At 33.6% G+C, this 10,359-nt stretch overlaps 1 long non-coding RNA gene across 1 annotated transcript; it reads left to right on the forward strand.

Moving 5' to 3' along the window:
- The first annotated feature begins 367 nt into the window (after positions 1 to 367).
- On the forward strand, positions 368 to 2,843 carry LOC124543671. Its single transcript, XR_006967487.1, has 2 exons — positions 368 to 463; positions 1,776 to 2,843. It is a non-coding gene; the product is annotated as an uncharacterized LOC124543671 (long non-coding RNA).
- The last annotated feature ends 7,516 nt before the right edge of the window (positions 2,844 to 10,359 follow it).

The raw sequence follows: 10,359 nt of genomic DNA on the forward strand, positions 1-10,359 counted from the left end.
GAAATTCGAAACACGCAGAACGCAAGTTAAAATATCAGGATGTAATATGCGATATTAATTACATTAATTATAAAGTTTATTCGATACACGTATCAAAAAGGCGTATCACCGTAGGTCCGCTATCAACATTTATTATTAAAATGAATTCTTACAATCACACTACTGACATCTTTTGAAATTTTCCCAAACTAAACCACACATAAACACATACATGTGTGCAAACATATACACGTATATCAACAATACCCTTTCATAGATAAGATAAAATGCATAATAACCTACCAAAGGTTTTTCCAATTAATGACGAGCTCTTATCGTATCTGCGATATCGATACTGCGATAAAATTTTAATCAATAAAACAAACACTGGAACCAGAAAACCTGACAGTATCGAATGTTTGATAATCAAGCAAGTGTGATTTAATTTTCATCGTTAAATTCGTGTTTGCGAAGTCAATTGCAGGTAATAAAGTCTTTTTATACTGTCATATTTTGGGCAAATTTATCTTATATTCCGGTGACGAATTATTATGTAATTGCTAAGCAATTGTGAAATTCGGCCATTTAATGGTAAATGGTCACCCCCGCCAAATAATGACCATTCCTTACGTTACATCAATGCGGCACCAACTATGTTTGATGATGATGAAGATGCCTATGGCCAATAGGTACCTGCATGCTGTTTCATAAATGGATGATCCATTATCCATCCACTTAAAGCGTCTGTTAAATCTTCAGATCTTTATCATTGTCTTTTTATTGGTGGAGTCGAGATGGCCCTGTGGTTAGAACGCGTGCATCTTAACTGATGATTGCGGTTCAAACCTAGGCAAGCACCACTGTTTCATGTGCTTCATTTGTCTGTATAATTCATCTCGTGCTCAGCGGTGAAGGAAAACATCGTGAGGAAACCTGCATGTGAAAAGTTTCATAGAAATTCTGCCACATGTGTATTCCATCAACCCGCATTGGAACAATGTGGTGGAATATGTTCCAAACCTTCTCCTCAAAGGGAGATGAGGCCTTTAGCCCAGCAGTGGGAATTTACAGTTGTTATTGGTGCTGAAATGATTTACCTGACCATTTAGGTAATTGTGATTATCGTCTGGATTAATTTATGAAAATTCAATTAGTTATCTCATTTTCAAATCAACAGGCACATCACTGCACTAGAAAAAGACTTCCCTTTTTGGTTTTACAAAAGACTTGACATACTTTATTAGTAGACAAATAATCAATATACGTTATTTCATTAATGCTAACGAAATGTCTACCTACGTAAAGGGAAAATGTCCTTGAGACTAACGCTGCCTAGAGCCTTCTACACGACACCCACAGTTGTACACAAAATATTTTATTACGAGCTACTTTACTTAACGTTTATTAAAATAATACTGATATTTTACTCAAAAACTAGTTTCATCGTGGAGTATGTCTAAGAAAATTAATCTAAAGTAATCGATATTTTTTGTTTGACCGCGAATCAATCAGTCCATCAATGATTAATCTCCGGGCCGTCTAAATGACGTACTATGCAAGGATGCTGTTAGTACCTTTATCTGTCTATGTGTGGGTATGTTTACATGTGGGCGCCAAATAAAATAAGCTGTTTTTTATTATACAGTATTTATAAGTACTTGTTGTCTTTGTGTGTAGTCTATTGTCTAGCAACGCTTTGTAAACATTTGCCTTGAATATAAACAAAGGTTCTCTAAAGTCGTACATTATTTGTTATAAAAAAGTATATTTGACTGTTATCATCTATTATTACACAGCTATGTCACCTCCCGGCTCTCCACATAGCCACCACGGGCCGCACCACCCACCGCCTCCACCTCACCATCCACCACCGCCACCACACCATGGCCCGCCGCCCCACTACTTCGGACCGCCACCGCCAAATCACCACGGGCCGCCGCATCACCACGGACCGCCCCACCACCACGGCCCACCTCACCACCACGGACCCTCACACCACCACGGACCCCCGCACCATCACCCTCCACCCCATGGCCGCCACTTTTAATAACGCCTAGCATTTAAATATTTTTTTAGGGTTATGTTTATCGAATATTAAGAACATAAGAGAAAATTCACAATATTTTTCTTTACTTATAAAAATTTAATGATATACATAATATATAGAAATTAATACAATGAATGTAGAAGGTTGATGGGTACCTGCAATGAGTCAACGTGGTGAAATAATCTTCAATCTGTCTCATAAAGAACAAGAGACCTTAGCCCAGCGTTGCGAAATTTACAGTCTGATAATTTTACAATTGTAAAGACTTATTAAATGTTTAGATCAAACCTCACAAAGAATATCAAATCAAAACAAATGTATTTTAATATTAATGTAACTATGAAACGCCTGTCAACATTAAATAATACTTTTTGTATTCTTAAATATTCCTTTTAAAGATAGAAATGTTATGAAATTCTATGACAAATAAATGATAAAATTATTTCTATGTATTTCATTTCAGAAGTTCTCTATTTGATCTAGTTGTATCAGTGACAGCTTTGAATTTATAACTTAGTTATCCACTCGGCTTTACACCAAAATCGGGGATTGACGTAACTACTGTAAGCCTATAAAGTATTTTAAATATAATATTTATAAATAATCATTAAAGGTTGTATAACTTCTAGCTGTTAAGTTATATTCAGTCACAGAATTATATAAATGTAATGAATACTTTTTGGTTTGACATTTTTATAAATAAAAGTAGAAATAGAATATTATAAAATTTGACATGGGAATTGGAAATCTGGCTTTAAATACGAAAGATAATGGATGATTGTAAAGAAAATTGTATTAATAAATACTGTAAACAATATTAAATATTGTTAATTATTTGATGTTCCTGTTTATCTGAAGCTGGGTCTACACTACATTATAAGGCTCAGTGGTTAAAGCGCGCATATCTTAAACGATGATCGCGGGCTTAAACCCAGGCGAGCACAATTCGTGAACTTGATTTGTGTTTATCATTTCGAGTTCGACAGGAAAGGAAAACATCGAAATGAACCTGCATGTATCTAATCTCAACGAAATTCCGCCACACGTGAATCCACCAAGCCTCATTGAAGCAGCGTGGTGGAATATGCTCCTAACCTTCTCCTCAAAGGGAGGTCTTAACCCAGCAGTGGGGTATTTACAGCCTATCATTATTATTTTATTATTAACGTGAATATGAGATATCCTCATGGAGATTAATACTATGTAAGGAAATCAATCAAAGATATCGTAACTGTCTATTGATTTTATTCATTTCTTTCAACTTTTAATGATATATTATCAAAGATTTTTATTATTGGATAACTGCGATGATATTCTAATAAACAGATATGTTATACCCATACTAAACAGCAGAAAAAAGTGTGCTGCGCCGGGGACCGTTTATTTTACATTTTGTTACAAGTAAAAGTAGCTTGATAAAAATAATAAGTAAAAGGGATAACAAGATGTTTATTTACGCAAAACGTATTACTACATAATTATGTTGTATTCTAACGTATTACTGGCATAATTATGATGAAAACGACTAAAGGCAAACGTCCCAATTAGGACATTTTCTAGTCTTCACTTTTTGCGCGTTAATGACATATCTGTTTACTAGAACATCATTGGATAACTGGTATGGTAATATATAAAGGGTCTAAACAAAACATTTCAGTGTTTTATAACTAATCAATTTATATTCAAATGTAAGTTTTATCGATTTTCTTAAGCGACCTCCCCCTCGCCCCCTCACTGTACATCCACTTCGATAATAACAAAGCACTTCAAAAGCGAAGTGCCGACAAAATACCCAATACTATGACGCATATTACTCAGGTTAGTATCGAATTCTCTTGTTGCTGATTTTTGCGAAAATAACCAAGTACGTAATACAAGATATAGTACATAAAATTGTTGTGTTAGGTTTGAAGTATGTGTGAACCACTAACCACTTACAAACCGATGGCCTATTTGCCATCCGTCTACAGAATCGTTATGCCATTAAAATAAAGGTTTTTAAGAGAGAAAAATAAATATTATTTTTGGTTATAATGTATACAATAACAATTGTTATTTAATATTGATTTATTTTAGACCTTAACATAGAAAGACTGTCACAGGCCGTGCCATATGTACAGCATACGGTACCATTGAAAATCAGCGTTGGGCTTTGCAGGCGAAATTAGAAGGAGAATGGTATAATACGACACAACTTAGATGTCGCATCGGCGAAATTCGTAAAACCGATCACATCCGAATTGAGTACGCGATCCCAAATTTTCAATATTTATTTCACATGCGAATATGATCTTTACACAAACGTAATAACTTGTAATATCACATGACCTAATATATTCGTCAATTTAACGCGTCGATTTACATGCACTTGCTTTCTCTGACGCGTGAATCTATAGCGACGAATAGCGTCGAATGGCGCGATAGGGAGCTATTTTTATTGGTTGTGTAAATCGGCAGTAATCGGTTTTATTTTCATTCCATTGCATTTTCCGATGCTACATCTAATTTGTGTCGTACTATACATCTATTTGGGACAAGATTGCTGTCATTGGTTTTAAAAACTTCTTTTACCTTTTTTTTAGTGCCGTGTGTGTTTTTTTCATATTGTTTATTGTATACTTTGTCTATTCTTTGTTAGTGTTGTGCCGTGTCCTAAATAAACTTTCTTTCATTGTTTTTGTTCCTTTACGTGATCCACAGGGACGGAAAATCTGACGAAAGTATGTCACGCACAAAGCCGACAACTTATACGCGTTTCTGAGTTATATCAGTGTAAACACACAACTAAAAATATCGGATGCTACTCAGCATAACTGAAGAAATTTAACCTTCTAACTAACTTCGAAGCCAGGACCACGAGATTTGCAGCCTCATGGGCTACTTTTCTGTGCAGACTTCAGACAAGTACTCATAATCTTGGAGAGCAACCGGGTGTTATATATGGCAGTGTGGCATTCTTACCCAATAACGTCATTATTTCGAATCGAGATCCCGGATACGTGTACAAAAAGCAAATATGAAGAAACAGGTTGAAATCCAACTGCTGGGCTAAAACTTGCACTCTTTATGAGTCGAGTATATATATGTAAGATTTCCATTTTACACACATAGGTTCCACATATTATTTTCCGTTACCGCCAAAAATATGTATGTGTAACCTGAATTATAAACAACTAACCACCCGCCCAGCCTTTGCACGGGTGCAATATTGATACTATAAATATACTACAACTTTTCTTTATTTCCGGTATCACATCATAGACTTCTAAAATTATCAGCGTTACTATACACTATTGTAGACCCAGCTTCAGATAAACAGGAACATCAAATAATTATCAATATTTAATATGATTTACAATATATATTTTTACAGTTTTCTTTACAATCATCCATTATCTTCCGTATTTAAAGGCAGATTAACAATTCCCATGTCAAATGTAATAATATTCTATTTCTACTTTTATTTATAAAAATGTCAAACCAAAAAGTATTCATTACATTAATATAATTCTGTGACTGAATACAGCTCAACAGCTAGAAGTTATATAACATTTAATGATTATTTATAAATATTATATTTAAAATACTTTATAGGCTTACAGCTCGGCCTTCCTGCTGAGAGCGAGTCCCTTCGCTCCCGGCTACAAGTTCACAATTTCTTAAAAATAAAACATAATAATTAAAATCTACTCGCGTATCTCTTTCTAATTTTTTTTTGTCCTATTTCTTTCTTATTTATTCAACATAAAATATTATAAATTTTTAAATTAATACTTAACATTTACTAAGTTATTTGTTACAAATGCTATCAGATATTAAACTTGGCATAGGTATCTTTTAAATTATTTTGAAATATTCCTTCTCAATCGATCAATCAAAATAAATTTTCTTCAAGTGGGCTTTTACAAGCACTTTTGAATCGTCATTTAATAATTAAGTGAAACTACCAACAGTTTGGAAAGTAGATTATACCGAGAAGAATCGGCAAGAAAGTCATTTAAAAAAAATTCATTTATGTAATATATCCTGCCTGGAAGTCAACAGGTATTATCTCCACGCTTTTTTTATCATCTATAAAATCTTGTATCGAATAATATGCCCTTTTTTATATTGTATATTTTACAAACGATTTGAATTTACGAAACGGCAAAGTTAAAAATGTCTTCTAGTATGTACTCGTATTAGATATGAACTTATTATTATTATATTATTCTTCGTCAGAATAATTTTCTTCTGAACGACTTACAAAACCTATAGTAAAATTTAACCTAGGCTGTATTTTGTCTACTGCAATGATGGCTTCGTAGCGATGGTTATTTTTACGCGATAACACAGCATCCTCAGAGACATATATGTATATATATCGTTGGGAACAATATCTTTATATGATGTGACACTGATACTTTATAACTTGTTTTGGGACCATATACAACCGTATATGTCTTCATATTCAGTCCTAACTGAATGATTGAAATGTTATCATTCCATGATTCAAAGTAGTAAGAACATTTAAAGTGGTTCATTAAACCTCTCCAACCGACCATTCGCTCTAGGAGTTGCTTCTGTATTTACTTTGTGTTGCACATCATAAAATTTTGTTAATTCATTAAGACGCTGCTTGTAAAGCTTGTTCCATTATCGGCAATGAGCCTTGTTGAAACACCAAAATTATATTACACAATATGGTCTTTAAAATATCACATCTTCTTCTTCTCATCTCATCTTCAAACTTCATGTCTTTTCGTGTCGAATTTTGTGAACTTATTAATTATAACAAAAATGTAATAAAATAAAATAAAAATAACTTGATTTCCTTGATGATTCTGTATACACGGTTATACTTTAATTTGTATTTATTTAATATCTTTTATTTGTTATGTACCAGAAGAAGATAGAAAGTCTCGAATTATCGTATTTTCTCATTAGCAGATTGTACAGTTCCAATCCAGGTTTCTTATTATTTTTGACGGCGACTGCGACATGTCAAAGGCAGGTTCATCATCAGTAAAATCTTCTGATTCATGGTCCCCAACTGAGTTGCGACTAAGTGCGTCGACACGAGACATGCGCGAACCTGGTCGGTAATAGAAGGCACGATCAAACGCTTGAAGCTAAATCCACCATCTAGCAATTTGAGATATTAAATCGTGTTTAATCAAAGTTATTCGCAGCGTATTTAAATGCAATACCAATAAGATATAAACACAATTGATTTAATGAAGCAAACACATTTAATGTTTCAATATCATATGAATGTAGTTTACGTTCCTCAATGTTCCTCAGTTTCGTTTTTTTTCTATTAAAATAAGATACACTTTTGAAAACCCCATTCATATTTGTCTCAAGTAGGATATCACTTAACCCTTCATTACTAGCATCCATATGAAGTTGAGTTTCAGCATTTGGGTTATATAGTGCTTTTATTTTTATAGATGTTGTAGGTCTTTCTATTGATATTTCTTTTGTTCTATCGAATAATCTTGACTTATCCCGGAACATTTGAAATCTTTTATTAGTAAATCTGTTGGCAGAGCAGCCCTTAAAGCATAATTTCAACGAAACGCTTAAAATATCCATAAGATCACTAAAATTGTATCAACTAATACTCATTGCTGGGCTTTAGAAACTTGGCTATAACCTCTGCCTTATACGTACCAGGTTGAATTTCATCATAAGTCACTTCGTACCCAAAGGAGTTGATGATTTCTAGAAAGAAATGGCACTTAATCTTAGTGTAAGAGCACCTATTTTAAGCAGTTCCAGAACCTTTTCCAAGCACTATAGTCCTTCGGAGACATCTAGTCTATGTAAATTATTGCGTATTTCATTTTTTGTTTCCATCAATACTCATGCATAATACATTGAAAAACCGATGGCGCATTTCCATCAAAACCAAAAGGCATTCGATTGAATTCGTACTTCGGATGTTACGAAAGCCGTCTTGTATAAATCTTACTCTTTGGGTATTAATGAAAGTAATTATATGATAATAATCTTGAGGCTAGGTCTAAAGATGTCAATACATTATTGCCTGATAATTGAAATTACTAAAACGAAATATGTTACTCGAGAAACCAAAACATTTTTTTTTCCATTTCAGTTATCTAAATCGTTAATCTAATCTGTTATCAATTTTTCGTTATAATTTAAACTATCGTTTTTCTGTATTTCACCAGACGTCACATTACATGAATCCAAAATGTGTTTGGGCTCTTCAGAATGGTACTTTAATTTATGAAATTAAAATTCTTGGCCTTTATTTACCCAACGAGAGAACACTAGACTTCCTGAATATAAATGATGAAGGACGAATAATTATTACTTTCATAGAATTTATATACTTAGCAGTGCGAATTACTTAATTGAGCGACCTCTTTTTAGTACTATCTGAAATTTAAATCTTTCATACATCATGTTATTTATATTTCTAATGCAATGAATGGGTATGTGATCTGATCTTCTCTCGCAGATAAAACACTTCGGAAAAAGATTGCTGAACTTGAACCTCGGGTAATCTTATTCATTACAGTTGTAACATATATATTTTGTATCTAATTTAAAAACTCGTTGTCGTTAGACTCGTATATTTTGCAGCTTTGTTTTGCTCAACTCTGACGGTTCTAAAATATTTCAGGGCCTATTCTGGCTCTGAGAACAGTACAGCCTGCACACCAATCCTCATAGCATCTCATAGCACAATCGTCATCTTTAACACCATGCATTAAACAATCTACAACCTAACTTCCATAAATTTAACAAATTCATCTTAGCATATTAATACTGTTTAAGAGGTTCTGTGTACTTAACCGGCTTAGACAACATTTATTTAAAATATATAATTTTAAATCTTAGACATAATTTCAGTCAAAAATTTAGCATAGTCTTAGCGTATTGGGAATGATTCGAGCAATTTAATTAATTGTTACTGAATGTTAATTTTAACTTATATAAACTCTTGTCCGACTGCAATATCGACAAAAAAAAATCTAATATAGCTTCACTACCAGTTGTTATTTTTATGTCGCATAGAAGTAGACGATCACGGCTCACCTGAGTAACTCAAAAAAAAATGTTTATTTTTTTTCTCTATGTCTCGCTTTAAATTTAAAATTAATGTTTCTGTTATATAATATTACTAAGAGTATCTAATGTTACACTATTTATACCTGCTCTATAACACTATCTCTTACAGCTGTGAGTTGGTTGGAATAAATTTCTTTTAGAAATAAGCCCGCCATTGTGAACAAAAATTTCATGTATAAAACTACGATGTAAAATTTCTCAGTGCAATATAAAGAATATTATATGATTAACTTCATCTTCTTGTACTCTGCTCTTATTTTTACTTCTTTGCATCTGTTTGCATCGTCACATCCAAGAAATACAGCGCTAATCAACCAACCTCATGTAACACCTACGGATTTGTTCATATCATTCCACCATTAAAGTACATTTCCAACCTGACGCCCTCCGCCATGTTGATTACTTATAACCTAACGCTCTCCGCTAGGTTGTTTACTACACTACAACTGTGTAAGGCGCACACGCAATATCCTCGTTTGTTCTGAATAATAATCTCCTTTTCTCCAGACTTGACTCTTAAACTTGGGTTCTTATGACCAGCTCACATAGCTAGACGCACCATGCCTTAAGTCTAGTGCTTTCCGACTCTGACCCTTAAACCTGGGTTTTCCTGAGTCTGCACTAGACCTACCATAGGCTGCGCTTAGACATTGATTATCATCTCAATCATTCATGGTCAACAAAACTGAAACATGCCTTAAGTCTAGTGCTTTCCGACTCTGACCCTTAAACCTGGGTTTTCCTGAGCCTGCACTAGACCTACCATAGGCTGCGCTTAGACATTGATTATCATCTCAATCATCCATGGTCACGAAACTGAAACTAACAAATTTAAGCTTAGACACCGCTTACATAAAAAAAAATTAACCAAAATCAAAATAAATACAGATATTTAATCAAAGTACATATAACACTAGGCGGTGAATGTCATATTAATATTTTATTTTACCAGCATACCAATACGTTTGCATAAGCAATTATCTTTTTTAAATGATATATATTTTGTCATTCTTGGGTTAAGAGAGAGTAAAGAGTAAAACAATAAAACGAAAAGTAATTAATATGTAAAAATAATAACGGATTACTGACGTGAACAAAAAAAAACTGCTTTATGGAGACAGACATCCCTTCATGGTATCATCCCTCATTGCTGTGTGGATAACGCAGATTCAGACGCTTGGCTTTGGTTTGGCTGAGGTGGTTTTCCCGCGAGTTCCTTACGACTTCATCCATCTCATCTTCTTATACCC

This window comes from Vanessa cardui, chromosome 3 (genome assembly GCF_905220365.1).
Source record: "Vanessa cardui chromosome 3, ilVanCard2.1, whole genome shotgun sequence".
Taxonomy (NCBI): domain Eukaryota; kingdom Metazoa; phylum Arthropoda; class Insecta; order Lepidoptera; family Nymphalidae; genus Vanessa; species Vanessa cardui.